The following is a 16,950-nucleotide window of genomic DNA, read 5'->3' as shown; positions in this document are numbered from 1 at the left end:
TTGACGTTGAAATCCTTTTAACCGTTTTTGAATTATAGCCGTTTCAACTTTATTTTTAACATAATGACCTAGTTTACTTAAAAATATTTTATTTTTAAAATTGTTTGGTTAATGAAAAACTTTGGTTGCTTATGCTATATTTATTTTGCAATCTATATAAAAAGAGCTGTAAAATTATATATTTACATGGATGATTTGAACAAGTAGAATGACGAACTAAAAATGTTAACAAACGGTAAATCTCAAAATTCAAAAACTTAAAAAAAAAAAAATTGGCGAAACCAGGGCCTATTCATAATAAGTATCTGATACGAGTCCAATTGTAGAATAAAAAAAAAAGTTGGGTCCAAATCCGCGACCCACTAACCAGGTTGTCCTCGTTGTAATTATAATTTTTCAATGGTCCAAATTTCTGAAATGATCATCTTATTTAGCCAAAGGTCTAAAATAAATTTAAAAGCGTAATAATATTGTAACTTTATTTCGAAAAAAAATTTCGTTTAAACAAACAAAACTTAATTTCCGTTTCTTTTTCAGGACGAGAGATAAAGACTTGGAATTTTGAAACCAGGCCGAAATAGTGCGATGGCAAACACTCGTATTTATTATGGTGAGTGATATCATAAAATTAATTACGTTCACATCCTAAACATGTTCAAATCATGAGAAATGGGCGTTTTGAAACGGTTTTACCAACATGTAAAGATAAATTTTCCGTTTATGGTAAAAATGCGCGTTTGATTATTTCCAATTCGATTAAAATTCAATTTTAAATTTATTTTCGACTATACACAAATAACAAATTGTATCTATAAAAATAATATTTTAAAAAATATTTGGATTCGAACACTTTCCCACGAGAACTAATTCTTCTCAAACAAAGCTAATTGTAACAATAATGATGTAGTAGTAAAATAATATTACAATTCAGCATCATAAACGCGAGTGTGTTAAGAGTGGCATTTAAAACAATAAAATACAAATTACAAATGTTTTAATGGGTAATAACACTTAATTTCAGGACTTAGATATAGGCCTGCTTCATACTTATACTCTGCACACGACTCGGGACTCAATCCGGCATTAGTTGTACCCGCGTCCAAGGTTAGAATGGAACGCAATAATTTATGGAGTTGTATAGACGTATAAAGAAAAGGAGAAGAAATAAACGAGAAGAGACGAGATTGGGAGATTTGTTGTATTTTTTGAAGATTTAAGAAATGACAGTGTAAGAGTTTTCAGCTGCTTTAGATGTGCAAACATTTGACGAACTACATTAAAGAAAGAAAGATTCTTTTTTTTCCTCCTGCAAGATGTATCTGGCCTATTCAGATGTCGGCAGTTACGTCAAAGACAGTGTTCTTCTTGGAAGCCATGACTGAAAAATGAACTCAGAGAAATGGCTTCCTCGTCTAGCATCTAGATGAAGATAATGCGCAGAAAGTTTGGGATATGCCTTTGAAGGCAATAAGTAGTAGTGCTCCCTCAGCCGCAGTATTAAATTTAGCATTGTCACGAGCGGCAGTGTAGGCAAATTCTACGAACTGCTTCTGCGGAAGATGTTCCCACCGGATATTAGAAGAAGACACTAAGACAAAAACTAATCATACGGAAATCCAAGAGATGGTGTCAAATGGGAAATAACAGAGAGCATACGTGGGTTAAGACCTAACAAGCGCCAAAAATTGACGAGTTTGAAGCTAGGGCATTAAAAAAATGAAAAAACCTGAGGCCCTTGGCAATTGTCAATGTTTGTATTAGCCTCGGCTACTTGCCGATTGCTTGGAAGGCAGCAAAATTAACGCTAATACGGATCAAAGATGCAGACACCAAAAGCTTATCGGTGGAAGCCCCCTTAGCGTTATGGGCAAAACCCTGGAATTGCTAGTCTCGAGGAGGATTAACGATAGGATTACCCTCTCAGACAGGCAATTTGGCTGAGGAAGAGCGACACAATCCTACGGCTGAGAATTAAGTACGTCCCAAAGATGGCTGGATCTTTCTATGTTCCGAAGTTCCATATTTTGTCGTTGCTGTTGAAGCGTTCTGGGTGCACAAACGGTTTCGACGACAACTTGGGATTGACAATTGGAACAAGGTTTTTCTAATTTTTGTCTTTCCTGATGAAGCGTTCGGGCTGCACAAACACCTTCGACGACCATTTGGAGTTGACGATTGAAACAAGAATTTTCTATTACCGCATTTCGATAGCACGATGATATGTTGAGTATTCATTTAGAATAATGAAAAATAAATTGAAAATTTTCCATAGAGCTATAAACCTAAATCCCGAATTAGCCATTGAAATCGACACACAATTTCGTTCACGAACATGATCGATCCCTCAACATCATGGTCTGCCATTTCAGCGGAGGCCATTTTAAAAGGTAAACTTTGAATTAGAAACGAATGCCGTGCCGGGTAGATGTGAAGGCCTCCATAAACATCCAACTCTATGCATTTTAGCTTGGCCGTTTACCCGAGACCGACAGTCGACTCTTGACGAGGGGGGTGCCGGCTACCCTCAACAATGCCCGGCAACTGGGTATCGGTGATACGAATACAGCTTTTGACCAGTATGAAACATCTCATTCACTTCTACTCCCAATAATCGTGTACACCAAGTGTGAAACAGGCCTTGGGCGGAACGAATCTGACTGGTAGTGTCATCTAGTTTCAAAAATCTATTTCAATCGGGCTTGTTTTCCTCACTAAATTAGTTTCTTAAGACGAAGTCTGCCATAGATTTTCAGCCCGATTGTTTAAATTGTTCTCGTTTTCATCGTTGTTTACGTCTCCGCTCGTAAATTAATACACTCTTGTTTCGATGCGAGGGTCATATTCCATGATTAAATTAACTAGATTCTGTGAAATTTATTTTATACCGGCATCAGGTTATAACAAGATTTTGGATATGTCACGTGATAATTAGAAACTTGCTCTTTTAAAATTAAAAACAATAATCAATATAGTTTAATGGTTTAATGACTCTACGAGAACTAAGTTTGTAAATGATATGCCCAACAAGTATGATGAGAGGTGTTTTCATACAGTTCCACCTTCATAACGTTTTGATAATTTGTTAACAATTTTCCAATGTAATCGATCAAAATCCTTTCAAAACTCCAATTTTTGCATAACTTGTAACACTATGGTGAACGATAATTTATGTATATTTTTTCTGTTTTGTTTTTAGATCAATTTCTCATATTTGCAGCATGTACCTCTTCAAAATGGCAAAACTGCCATTCCCAAAATTTTGTCTGATGATATCTGTATGTCGTAGCCGTAGAAAGACGAAGTTCGAAAATTTCGGCGAAAAAAAATGCAAAACGTTCATTTTCAGATTTGAACCTTTGTAGGAGGACTTCGGGATTGCGGGCGAGAAGCGAAACTAATCTCTGCTTTCTGTAGGGTGAGCCGTGAGTTGGGTCGAAAATTTTCGAGATTGCCATGGTTGTAATCTTCACGAATAATTACGGCCATAGCCCGAGTCGTAGCCGTCGTTAAGCCTTCAACTTTTCACGAGGCTCAGCTCAACATCCGCTCGACCCAGGCGAACCTCCTCGCTCTCCTCTTCCCACAGGTAAAAACTCAAAAAGTTGCAAAACTTGCACCTCATGTAATTTGATTTTTCCCTTTGAAATAATTTAATATTACTTAGCCAAACTGATAATTTTGATCCTGCTCAGATACCTTTTATAAAAATATTGGTCAACGTTCATTTACCATTCATGTAAATATTCATTTCAGTGTTGTGTCTTTTTGATGTATCTGTGGGTTTCATGTGTTTTGTCCCCCCGATGCGCACTTTTTGTGTTTTACCGGCCTTCTATTTTTTGAGCATATCGTTAAAAATCGTTCAATACAAAAATTGATGTCACGAGAAAAAGTTATTAATAATTCTGAAATCTGCTTCCTATAAAGAGAACATTTTTCACATTGGTTTTTGTTTCCATTTAAATGAATTGTTGAATCTATANGGAATCGATTCTACTCTTCGTTTGGAGCAAAAAATGCTCAGGAGAAAATTTTCGGAAAGTTCTCTATTTTGAAGATATTCGTCAATTTAGGTTTGTTCAACTTTTCACTACCTTACCACATAAAAACGCTTACAACTTCCAAAATGTTGAGACTACAACAAATCCAATTGCACCATTTGAAAGAACGCTAAATTTGCTGGAAGATACTTTTTTGCAATAATCTGAATGACATAAAATGTTAACCAATATCAGTTGGAACATGTCAAAATTACAAAATTTAAAATTTGGGTCATGATTGCACATTGTACTGAGGTTACAAAAAAATACCTACAACTTGTCAAATTTTACAAAAACTTGTTCATCTAATACGCTTTACGTTGATATATCCAGGTTTTTAAATAATGTTCTAATAGAGTGGAAAAGTAACAATTGAATGTTCGAAAAGCTAAGGTAAATTTGAAGGGGGGTAGAAATAAATCAATTAGAACTCGCTTTGTAAAATAAAAATGACACATCTGTAATCTCACAAAAACCATACAAGAAATCTTCATACAATAAAATGCAATGGTTCTTCTTGTAGAAAGCACCTAACGACAAAGGAGGAACTTTTCAGAGGAAATCGTGTTTTCCCTCTTCTCGAATGCATAAATGACTTTCTGAATTTCTACCCCCCCCCCTTCAAATTTACCCTAGCTCACGTTTTCGAACAATCAATTGTTATATTTCAACTCTACTAGAACATTATTTAAAAACCTGGATATATCAACGTAAAGCATATTAGATGAAGAAGTTTTTGTAAAATTTGACAAGTTGTAGGTATTTTTTTGTAACCTCAGTAGAACGTGCAATCATGAGGAAAATTTTAAATTTTGTAATTTTGACATGTTCCAACTGATATTGGCTAACATTTTATGTCATTCAGATTATTGCAAAAAAGTATCTTCCAGCAAATTTAGCGTTCTTTCAAATCGTGTAATTGGATTTGTTGTAGTCTCAACATTTTGGAAGTTGTAAGCGTTTTTATGTGGTAAGGTAGAGAAAAGTTGAAAAAACTTAAATTGACGAATATCTTCAAAATAGAGAACTTTCAGAAAATTTTCTCCTGAGCATTTATTGCTCGAAACGAAGAGTAGAATTGATTCCCTGAGTTTTGTCAGAAGGAACTGGGACACCCTATATATAGAGTGTATATATTGTAACGTTTTTTCAATATATTTCAATTCTTTACCTCTTTTTCTTCAATTTACTTTTTAAACTAAGTTTTTCTTTTGGCTAACATCAAACAAAGTTCATTTCTACGTCTGTCTTTACAAATGCCGGTTTTTATTCCTGATGAACAATGAGGATAAGATACGATTTCAGTGAAATTACTACTTTCGTATGAAAACCTCGGACGACTCCTGTCTTTTTCAGGTGGCTTCAAAATAAGACTTTGTTGAAATAAGACCTTTTGTCATCGCAAATGTCTCTTTGAAAAGGTTTCATTTAAAAACATTGGCAAAACATCGGTTTAAAGTAGAGACGATTATAATCTTAAAAACGTTTTTCATACTATAGCTGTAGAGATCAGTCAAAAAGCTCTTTTTCGTTTGTGAAGCCTGTATTCAACCGAATTACCAACGCTATTGTAAATCCGTTAAATTTAATTTACTTCTTTCAATTAATTAATATTTTTATGTAAGGTTTTGATTGAAATGAAAAAGTTAGTGACTCAGGCGGGATTCGAAACCGTTCCGAGTGGATCGAATTCATGATAGCTCAACTGGTTTGAGCAGCGTACTGAGCCGAAGGTCATGGGTTCGAATCCCGCTCGCGACACTAACTTTTCCATTTCAATCAAAGCCTTACATAAAAAGATTAATTAGCTATTGTAAATTTTTACTCGTTTCTTTTTAATCTTCCATTTTCTCATATCGCAAATGTATTTTCAGTTTATTAATTATGATTTGATCTAAACGAATTATTTTAAACCAAAGGAACAGAAAGAATAAGAGCAAAGGGAACGAGAAATCGATCTTACTCCGATTAAGTTGTAATACGTGGTTGACAGACGGGCACCTGCTCTGAGACAAAGCCCGCACAGTTGCCCCTTACGCAGAGAAAGGTTCGTGATGTGGTAGAAGCTTGTCATGCCTTGGCTGCTTACAGTGAGCGTGTAGGCTTGCCGCCGAGTATCAGAATGATTCACGGTCAAAATAGCTACTTTCTCATCCCCTGTTCCGATTTTAGGAAGACATGTTTTTTTGTATATAGTACATGTTTTATGTGCCTTGTTTGAGTCCATGTATTTATTAGTGTAATTGGTGAGGAGCCAATGGTGACATATAGCGTTACCATTGCTCCCTAGCATTGTTTTTAGGGTCGATGGCGGAATAGCGAGTACTCCACCGACTAATTAGAATGAGTACAATGTACATAAGTTTAAATGTATTTATTTGTGAGAATGTATTGTAGAATTTAGTTAATTTTAGGCTAGATTATAGTTTACAGGGGCTGAAATGACATAGCTAACGATGCATATGTCAGAGCCTAGCGAAGTTGGTAGGTGAATTCTTCTTTGGTAGGCTCTAGGGTCAGCACATCAATGACGACCACCCTTCTGGGTGAAAATTCAAATAGAACAAATTCACCGACTAACGGATGTAATAGACTCGAAGAGAAACAATTTTTTTTTTCTGCTATCTTCCTTGATGTTGACAAGGTCTGGCATGAAGGACTATCATTTAGATAAAAGCGATGCTACCAAAGCAGTTTGTAGATATTATCAGTTCCTACCTAACCGGCCGGCGTCAAACTAGACGGAAATGCGACGGAAGTTTTCGTGACGAAAAATCCGCCCAACTCGAACAAGCCACATATACAGCGAAAATGAACGGAATGACTTCAACGACTGTTTGGTTAACGTGACTCAGTTGATCTTGTTCGATACAATGGAAAAACTTTTCATTTCGTATATTTACAAGGCAATGGAGAAGCAGAAAAGAAAGAACATTGGATTCATCCATTGATTATGAAAGGGGTAGCACGTGGTCAATTACTCTGTATGGGGAACTTCGACGCTATCCTGTCAAGATCTTCCAATACTATGGAATGACTATAGAACTTCCGCAATAAATTGGACCAAGTCCATCCTAGATCAGTTTCACTTGCAGTTTGCGTGTCCGACTGCCTACCACTTCCGTTCTCCGCCTGTTCGTCTGTGTGGCGCACCCCATCTACTTTGCACTGTTTTGATCTGTTTAGACGGAACCCAGCAGAACGTTCCGTCGACGGACGCTGGTGTACCAACGGAGCTCGACGGATACATTACGAGGGAAATTTGTCTGTCGCTGTCTGTGTGTTTCGATTGTAATCTTATGCAGCAGAAATTTCCGTCGCATTCCGTCTCGTGTGGCGCAGGTCAAGTTTAGAGAATAAGACTTCAGATTGAAAATTAAAATCAATAAAAACAGAGGAGCCATCATGTACCATACTAGGTATACAACTTGTTTTCACCAGTAATTTGAGTACAAATTGCAACGTTTGCAGATGTCACATTGGTGATATCAGTAGGACCGTCCACGAACCATTCTACCGAAACAATTCAAAAACCTTGTAACAAGAAAAGCGAATGCACCACAAAATCAGAATCGGGCTCAATCAGTTAAATGTGTACATATACATCTTACAAACAAACAAATGGACCGTTCCGTCATCGTTGAATAGTGGCTAATAGAGCGGTACATCTAAATATCTGGCTTAAGAGAGATACTAGCTACCTAGCCGCATAATGGGTTAACATCCATGATGTATCGACCCTTAGGTCAGCACATCGGGAGTGCCCTCTTTCGGGTGAAAGTCCAATAACTGCAAACGAAAAAGAGTTTGAATGTTCTAACTATGCTTCATAGAAGTGGTATGTATGAAATGTACTAATTAGAAAAAATATGTTTAAGAATGTTAGTACATGGACCGCACAACACAATAATCCCGGTTTAGAGAAACGGCATACAATAAAACTGAAAGATGAAGTAAAGTTATTACTTATTGCAGTATTTAACAATATACAGCAGAAAAAAAATCTTTGGTCTGTTGAAAAGAGACGTGCTAAAGCAGTGTGCAAGATCAAAAAGTTCTTTTTAATAAATAAAACAGAAATAACACTGGCCACAGTTAAGTCGGAATTCGCTAGAAGAACGAGTCTGTTGACTGTTTCGTCATATATGGTGGGGGGAAGAGTAGCGGGGGAAAAAGAACAGGGGTGACGGTAAGAGTCGAACCCACGACTGCCACATCTTCTTTTATCATTAAGACGGTATTACGTTAATTTCATAAAGCCCGCTATTTCTCCCCACCATGGAGACGAATAGAAAAGATAGACCTAGTGTAAGAAGAGATAGGGCTGACCGGCTCTTTCTTGTTGAAGAAAAGGTGAGAAGAAAAACGTGGCCCGTATTAAGTTTTAAAATTGATTATAAAGTGTTATGAGTTTATGTTTTTTGATTTTAATTTAGTTAAAGGTACATTGTACACAACACACACAGTAAGTGTTTCTGTTTGTGCATGCAGAAGAATTTTGGTTAATTTTTCCTTTTAGTATTTTTCTTATTCTTATTGTAAGCATTAATCTTTTTATAATTTGTAATTGGGAATTTATTTTTTTTAAATATAATTTGTGATTAAGCATTGATCTTTTTTTAATTTGTTATTACAATATATTTAGTTTAGAAAATAAATTTTTTTGTTCTGTTTATTCATGATTCACTAAGGTACGATCCTCCGACTAAAAAAAAGTCAAATAATCACTACAAATAGTGGTAGCAGAGCGTAAGACTCAATGATCATAAAATTAATCTATTTTCTTTTTTTTTAATTAATTAATTTAAAAAAATGGGGCGAAATAAAAAATGTAAAAAACGCATGATGGCAGAATGTGGAGATGTCAATAAAGCCCAAATTGATAGCTTACATACATACATTCAGAGTGTTTTAAATGAAAGTCATAAAACTCTAATAAACGCGCTCGTTGATAGTTTTATAAAAAGCTGGCCTGAATTAGAAGCAACAGAAAAAATGGCAAATTTTATTAAAAACATATCAGACGTTGCACAGCAAAACGCTCAAAATCTAAGAGAACATACATCACAATCCCCAAACACCCAATATTTCTCCTCGTATAAAAAAAGATATTCAACTCACCAATTTTCGTATGGCTTTACAACAACTAAATTTAAGTGAAAGCCATATAAACCAAACTATGCAAAAAGTGCAAGAATGTATTATAGAAACAAAACCTGTAACTGAGATAACAGATACTTGTGAAACACCCAAAAAATCTCATAATAATTTGCCCTGAAATCACTCCTCTACGTTTTGCAAACAAAATGTTCAAGAAACGAAACAATTATATCCAGATTTCAGTGTTTTACATAATTCAGGTGATGATAGTTCCTCTGAGAGTTCATCAGATATTGTTGAAATACCTCATATGCATAAAACCTTTTTTAAACACACAATTTCTCCTACTCTTATCAAAAAAATTAAATTACTACCGAACTTCAAACTTTATCAGCCTTCAGCAATAATTGACTTTATGACCGAACTGATTCCCATCGTGTTACGTAAATGAAATAAATTCAAAAATTTTTTAGCTATTTTAGCAGAGAGAGAAACGGATGAAATGACAGCAAATTTCTTATATAATGCCCTAGCGTTTAGCAAAATAAGTTTTGAAATATTTTCTGAGGCGTTATTAAAACATGGGATGTCGGAAAAGCAATATTTTCAAATTAAAGTCCAGTTACTTTTCGTCCCTCAGGATGAAAACACTCCCCTAAGACAATATATTGACTATCAATTGAAACTATTAAAACTTTTTGGGGAAACGAACGATTTCGCGAACATATGGCATTTAATTACAGCCATACATCCTAAGTATTTAATTTTAATGAGCAATACAGGCAATTTAACTTGTTACCAGCATCTATTTGATAAAATCAAAGAAATTGAAATCAGCCCTGACAGATACGCTAATTTTGGACATAATACGGTACCCAATTTTAATTATAAACTTACATACGCGGGCATTACGAAAACAATTTCAACCCCTAGAAATTTCAACTACAATTATAATCATAACATGCAAGTGCCTAGATTTAACACTCAAACATTCGTTAACAGAAAATTCAACCAACGAAATCCAAACAAAACTTATCAGAGATACAGATACGATAACAATTCCTTTAACAACAATCGATTCAACAATCAATACTATAATCAACCATATAACACTATAAGGAAGTTTAATCATAACAACAAAGATCAAAACAATTATTTTAGAAATAGAAATTGTAACAATTATAATCACTTTAGAGGCAACAATTACAACAACCATTCTAATTTTGCGTATGTTAGGACAAAGAACACAGGATTTGGAAACCCGAACAGAAATAGTCGTTAATATAAATGTCTATGTGGGACCCCACATTAACATAAAAACATTACGGTGCCGCTTCACCGAGAGCTGGAGACAGTTTAATATTTTTTTCCAATTTTAATGTCAAACAGATTTGTAATGCGACGATTAAAGATTGCCAATAGGAATTTCATCAATCTCCTTTAACGCGTTGTCAAAGTTTCTTGATTTTCTATTAACTAACTGGCGAGAATTTATCCATACTTAAAATTTTACCAATCAAAAGAAAAACCTTAATAAAACACTTGTGTCGTTCGGGTTATTGTGTATATTAAATTTTACAGTAATGTAATTTGGCCGGAGTACGCATAAGATAAATTGAAAAATGCAAATTGGTTTCGTTTTACTGCTGTTTTCCATCATATTCATTGGCAGTAAAACGCTCAGACGAGTTTAATTATTTATATATATTCAGCATACATGTTTCGACCTGCCTGCCTCTCATCTGCAAAACATTCCCGGTGCGTGAGTTTATTAAACTACACGACAGATACTATAATGATAATTTTAACGTATCCGTACTAAATTGTTGCAATTAAAATTCTAAAATTAATCAGAGTAACCACAAAAAATGCAATTTTGACTTTTATAAAGGTTAATTAAGATTAGAAATTAATGTAATTGGGTAGATATGAAAAAGTTTAAGTATTAACCATTAGAGAACGTCGATACACTATTTTCACCACGACAAGAGATTTTTTGGTACACGTAAAACAAAATAAAATTCTTTAAATTCTACGAAAGGAAAGAATAGATCAAAGGACGCGAGAACAGATTCATTAAATTCTGAGTGGATGAATCTGTCAATTGATTCACGTGATTCGGACGATCACGACCTAGACAAATAGTTAAGGTCCTTGGTTGCATTAAGACCCTCTCTAAGTACAAAACAGAGAATTTGCAAACTATTCAAGTTATGTATAAAGTAATGCCCGTCCAACCGTAAGAATCAAAAGTTCCGTTAATTAAGTTTTTTTTATTAAGCCTTTAAAATCTCGTAAATCAATTCAAAGAATTATTATTCAGAAATCGTGAGATGCGGTCCGGTGTGGTGTAGGTTTCAGAAAAACATTTTCTTTATCGTGCCAACGTTTCAATCTTTATTGAGATCATCTTCAGGCCCTGGGATTTACAAACATTGTTTAAGAATTATATATTCATAGAGCATTGATAATATTCAATCGTGCAGAAATTTATAGACAAGATTGAATCTGAATGTAAAATAAAAAGGGGTTTTTACACGTTTATTAACTTTCTGATAACATCTGAGTGAATGTAAAACACTTTAAAAGTCCAAAAAACACAAAAGCCATGTTTTTAGTTTCCTACGGGAAATTCCTCCCAATCCATTTTCAAATAATTAAGTAGGATCAAAAGTCAGAAAGTCAACTTTTGTTAAAAAATAAATATGTTTCATGGAGCATCACGAACGTACTACATAATTCACTAATTCGTTAGGTTCAGCGGTTAGGATACAAAATTTCTTATAAAAAGATAAAATATTTTTTAAAGGTTTTTTTCATAAGCTTCATATCTTAGAACCGTCAGTGTCAGAATGTTGTAGCCACCCAGAGGGGCCTATCCCATTAAATGTGGGACTACGGTGACAATGGGTGGTACAGTGTGGCCAAGGCGGGGGTGCGACCTGAAAAGGTGAGCCTCGTGTCCTTGGTCACTTCCCTTTCAAAATCCAGGTTCTACGCAAATTTCCTTGAGACTTGTCCCAACACTTGGATACAAGGTGGGTATCCAGGCGCAACATTAATTGTGTAGCCTTGGGAACGTGGCAACTCTCTAAAGCACAAGCTGTATTCGTGTGGGCAGTGGACGGCGAGTGCTTTTTATAACCACACGGGATAGCAGAAAATGTTCCAAGTCCAGACCTTGCCACATGAGAATGGACTCGTTGAGGCTTAGTGGCGATGCTCCTGGCAAGAACGTGTCGCTCGGGGATACCGTTAGCGGTTTCTTTCCGAAGGCAGTGTTTCTCTAGGGGGTGGACAATCCACTTTAAACAAAACCGCGGCCGGAGCGGATCCGGAATTTCTTAAGCTGGAGGAGCCCCAATACTCTTCTTGGGAGACTTCTTGGCCTTCTCTATCTAGGGAGTGCGAAGGAGACTTGGTCGATGCATTTCGACCTTTTTGGGTATTCCTTTACGCGCAGCACACGGTCTGGTTCTTAAATGCAGCCCCATTCACTCGGAATGGACAAGCGGAGAGTGAGGTCGGTGGGGCTTCTACTCCAAAACTTACAGCTGGAACACCCATCCAGTCTCGAGCGGAGGTGCGTCATCTATCATCTTGAGAATCAAAACATTTTAGGGTTCAGTGTAAATACAGGAAAGAATGTCAGAATGTTGTCAGAATAATGGAACAGATCTTTGATTAGATTTAGGCAACGTTTAGGAATCATCACTTTTGGTAATTCACCGACAATTCCAGTGTTTGTAATGTACAGTAAATTACGGCCTCGGGAATCGCCCACCTCGGATGTTGGCAGTGCGAGGTCAGACCTAGGTCTTAAAGTCGATTCACACATCAGTTACGTGTCAGTGTCGTGACGGCCCTTATTCCCCCTCTGTCGCTGGTCAGTGATTCATCCGTGCCTTGCAGTGGACGAGATTCGCCAAAGTAGCAATGTTTTCAGATGATGAACTTCTGATTATCGCACTGATTTTGGATGAAGACGAGGAACCATAAGCGAAAAAACGGAAGTGGGTCTATGAAGTAGGGAACAAGAGAGACAATTTGCTACACTTCACAAAGAATAAGTGGACGATGGAGAAAAATTTAGTTTACTGCATAACTTAAGACTTAAATTTCACAATAGATTAAGAAATTCGATATATGCATGTATTATTACGTAGCTTCCCAAGTGGATTCGAGGAGTGAAAGTCAAACACTACAAAATTTACATTTACAGGGAGGGGCAGATACATGTCGTGTACGAGAAATATTCACTGATTATTTCAATTCTGGTGCTGAATCTATCCCGTGGTTATCAAATACCCATCAACCTTAAAACAAGTTCTAATCATAGTTCATAATTTATTATACCCTGTTGATATTCATAATGTAAACATTACTGAAATATAAACATACTTTACTCACTGTTTTCATTTCTGCTCTTATTTTTATCCAGAGAATATTCATAAAATCTGAGTCCGTATATTTTGACATTGCTTGATCGAACAACAGAATTATTTGTATTAATTAATTATTATTAACTCAATGAGTTTTTCGTTATTCATGATGTATGGCCGTGAAACAAAATTATCGAAATCCGACGATCACGGTCCGGTGACAACGGCAGCACTGTTTTGGCACGGACACGGTCGCGCGCCGGACGAGTGTGAACAAAGCCATTCACTTTCCAAGTATAATATTTTCAAATACGTCGGTGTTACAAAATGCCTGTCATTTCTCGTCGGTAACTGACACGTCACTGATGTGTGTGAATCGATATTTATCCGTCCGGCCACCGTGGTCGGGATCCAAGGAGTATCAACAGGTATGTCATTTCAGCCCCCAACGCGATCAATCACTAAAGCCAAACCCATTTCTGGGCCACTCACTCACTCTTCAATACGTTCTTTCTTATTTACATACCATTCACTCAACTAGAGTTGTACACGATATTCCTCCATCCCCTCTCACAGTATTCACACCAATAAATACACTCACTTTCAACTCACGCTAGGGACATAAAGCTACCAGTATATTTTTATAATATAAGCTCTACAGTCATCAGCAGAGTTAAGCATACAAAACATAATCAAATAAAACACTAGAACGTTAAGAGTTCTTATATAAAAACAACAGAAAAGAACATTGGCATCTTCTTTTAAAAAGTATATAAAGAGTCTGATAAAAAATTACGTTCTGCTGTAATTGAGCATTCCAGGGAGGCGAAACGGCTAAGCTGGTAATGTCTTGCGTAACCGGTGCGATGTTGCTCTACAAAAAAAGTTTGAACACTTCTCAAAAGAGACTGCAGAAGAGAAGGTAATTAAGAGAGCCAACTTTAAAAAAAGTATCTAGTAGCCCTACGTTGAATACATCAGAAAAGTTTAATCTCAGTTTTAAAACATGAATCCAAGACAATAGTTGTATACTCAAGACGACTACGGAACAAAGACTGATATAACATTTTAAGAGCAAAGGAGTTACCCATGTCTGAAAACGTCTGATAAATTCTAACAGCCTTACTTCCAATCTTGGAAATGTGATCACAAAAATTGCATTTACTATTAAAAAGAATGGCTGTCATTTATTTCAGCTACTTCATCCAGAGGAAGACTGCTTATGTGGCAGATCAAGAAACACAGTCCTTCGGCTTAGAAGACGCATTGAATTTAATGCATTTGCATTTCGATTGATTGATATACAAATCACACCAGGTAAAGAAAGCATTTAAATCTAATTGAAAGAATTCACAAAACGCAATGGAAGAAACGTTGGAAAAGAAACTTTAGGACGTTTGTTAAAATAGAGTATTAAGATAACCGAAAAATCGATTATTTGTCGTAAAAAATACTTTGAAAAAGGTGAGAACAATGAGGGATCCCAAATAGAATTTGAGATAAAAATGAGATCGAACCAACACTCCTGTAAGCTCAAGCTTCCTGGGAAGAGTTGACCTTGTCGAAAGCCTTGGATATGTCAGTGTATATAGCATGAACTATGTGGCCCAACACGAGATTTTTTCAGCGCATTGTGGAAAAGACAATTTATTTCCTACCCATCATTTTATTACGGAACGACACAAAATCAGGATGGGCAACATAAAAGAAAAGTAAAGAAGCAAGTTGGTCGAAGTGGAGCGCCCCATGACAAATTGCTCAAGAATGACGATATGTTTAAAAGGACAGCAATAAAAGAGTCAAGAATCTTAGCAATAATGGAACATTTAGCGTCCTAGATGTAGCAACCATGTTTTCTTCAAGAATTGGAAGAGGATACGTGCTGCCGACAAGCACGATCCTCAAATCGGAGGGTATTCCTACACGCTCCCTATATGGAGCGAAGAAATTGTACCCTTCGACCACACATCGACCAACGTTTCTTTATATCCATTATATTGTACCAAATAACTTTTTTGAATAAATTAATCTTTATGTAAGGTATTGGTTGAAATGAAAAAGACAGTGTCATGAGCGACCTTCGGCTGGTGGTTCGAATCCCGCTTATGACACTGCATTTTTCATTTCAACCAATACCTTACATAAAGATTAATTGATTCAAAAAAGTTATTTAGTCAATCGGACCACGAACTCTAATGGATTTAATAAAGAAAAATGAAGTATATCTTCACTAATGCTCTCCGTGCCCATTTCATTTGTCGCCGAGAATCGAAGAGATTACACGACATTTGAAAAATTGCAAAAAGGAAAGAAAAAATAAATAAACTAATTAATCTTTATGTAAGGTATTGGTTGAAACGAAAAAGATAGTGCCACGAGCGGGATTCGAATCACCAGCCGAAGGTCGTGGGTTCGAATCCCGCTCGTGACACTGGCTTTTTTATTTCAACCAATACCTTACATAAAGATTAATTAGTTTCTTTATATGCCGATCACATATGCAGTTTTTTGAAAAATATTGAAATCAATTATTTATTTTCGTATAAGAACGTTCAAATATATTTATATTAAATAATATTATAAATATTATAAAAATATAATTTGCCTTGGCATATAAGAACACCTGATATTTTATTATAGCTTTCTTTTAATTTTGTCATATTTTACAAAAGCACTGCTGTAATTTAATAGCTTTTCGATTGAAAAAAATCAGACTTGCGAAAACCGAGCTTCCTTGTGAAAAATATAAATGATCAGCTTTATCAGAACTATTGGAACGAAATTTATTCAAAATTAATTTGTTCACCGTGACAAAACATCATTCCAGTGAGATGGAAAATTCTTATCTTCATTCAACTTTTAATTTCGCTTTTTGTCTTCCGTCTCAGTGGATCCTTCAGACGAATCAAACTGAATTCGAGCCGAAATTTTAAATTTAATCATTAAACGGATCATTTTCATTATGGCGTTACATTTCCGTGTTCAAAACCACTTCGTCTCTTCTCTGCAGGAGTGGTCTTTGGCCAGTGTCCGCTCGACCGCCGAGGGTCCGCTACTCAGCACTGCGTATCAAATATGGATTATTTATTAAAAATTTATCATGAGATCCAAGCACTCAGGTACGATTGAGTTACCGTCCCTCCCTAATTCATTTACTTCCCTGGCCATCCCTCCAAGGCACTATGTTGCCGTTGAAGCTATTTTTCAAGTATAATTTGCCTATTTTGATTAATTTTCCTATGTATACCTCAACCCTTTCCACTTTAAATTTCCGGCTTGTTGATTAACCCCTGTACCAATTAACACCGAGGAATTTCTGATGTTTCGATATGTTTAATTTCTATTAATTTTTTCCTCCTCTTATTTAACATAATACGTTTAATTTATTTTTATGCTATTACATTTAAATTAATGTATATATTTTTTTT

The 16,950-nt window shown here is 35.7% G+C and overlaps 1 long non-coding RNA gene across 2 annotated transcripts in view; it reads left to right on the top strand.

Moving 5' to 3' along the window:
- Positions 1–540: 540 nt before the first annotated feature.
- The window catches only part of LOC112127850, a 72,414-nt gene continuing 56,004 nt past the window's right edge, over positions 541–16,950 (top strand). For both annotated transcript variants that reach the window (XR_002910752.1, XR_002910751.1), the window contains exons 1-2: positions 541–610; positions 3,197–3,586. This is a non-coding gene — a long non-coding RNA (uncharacterized LOC112127850). The remainder of the gene's footprint in view (positions 611–3,196; positions 3,587–16,950) is intronic.

Source organism: Cimex lectularius, unplaced genomic scaffold, assembly GCF_000648675.2.
Source record: "Cimex lectularius strain Harlan isolate CLEC.00 unplaced genomic scaffold, Clec_2.1 scaffold374, whole genome shotgun sequence".
Taxonomy (NCBI): domain Eukaryota; kingdom Metazoa; phylum Arthropoda; class Insecta; order Hemiptera; family Cimicidae; genus Cimex; species Cimex lectularius.
This window is presented reverse-complemented; position numbering and strand designations above follow the sequence as displayed.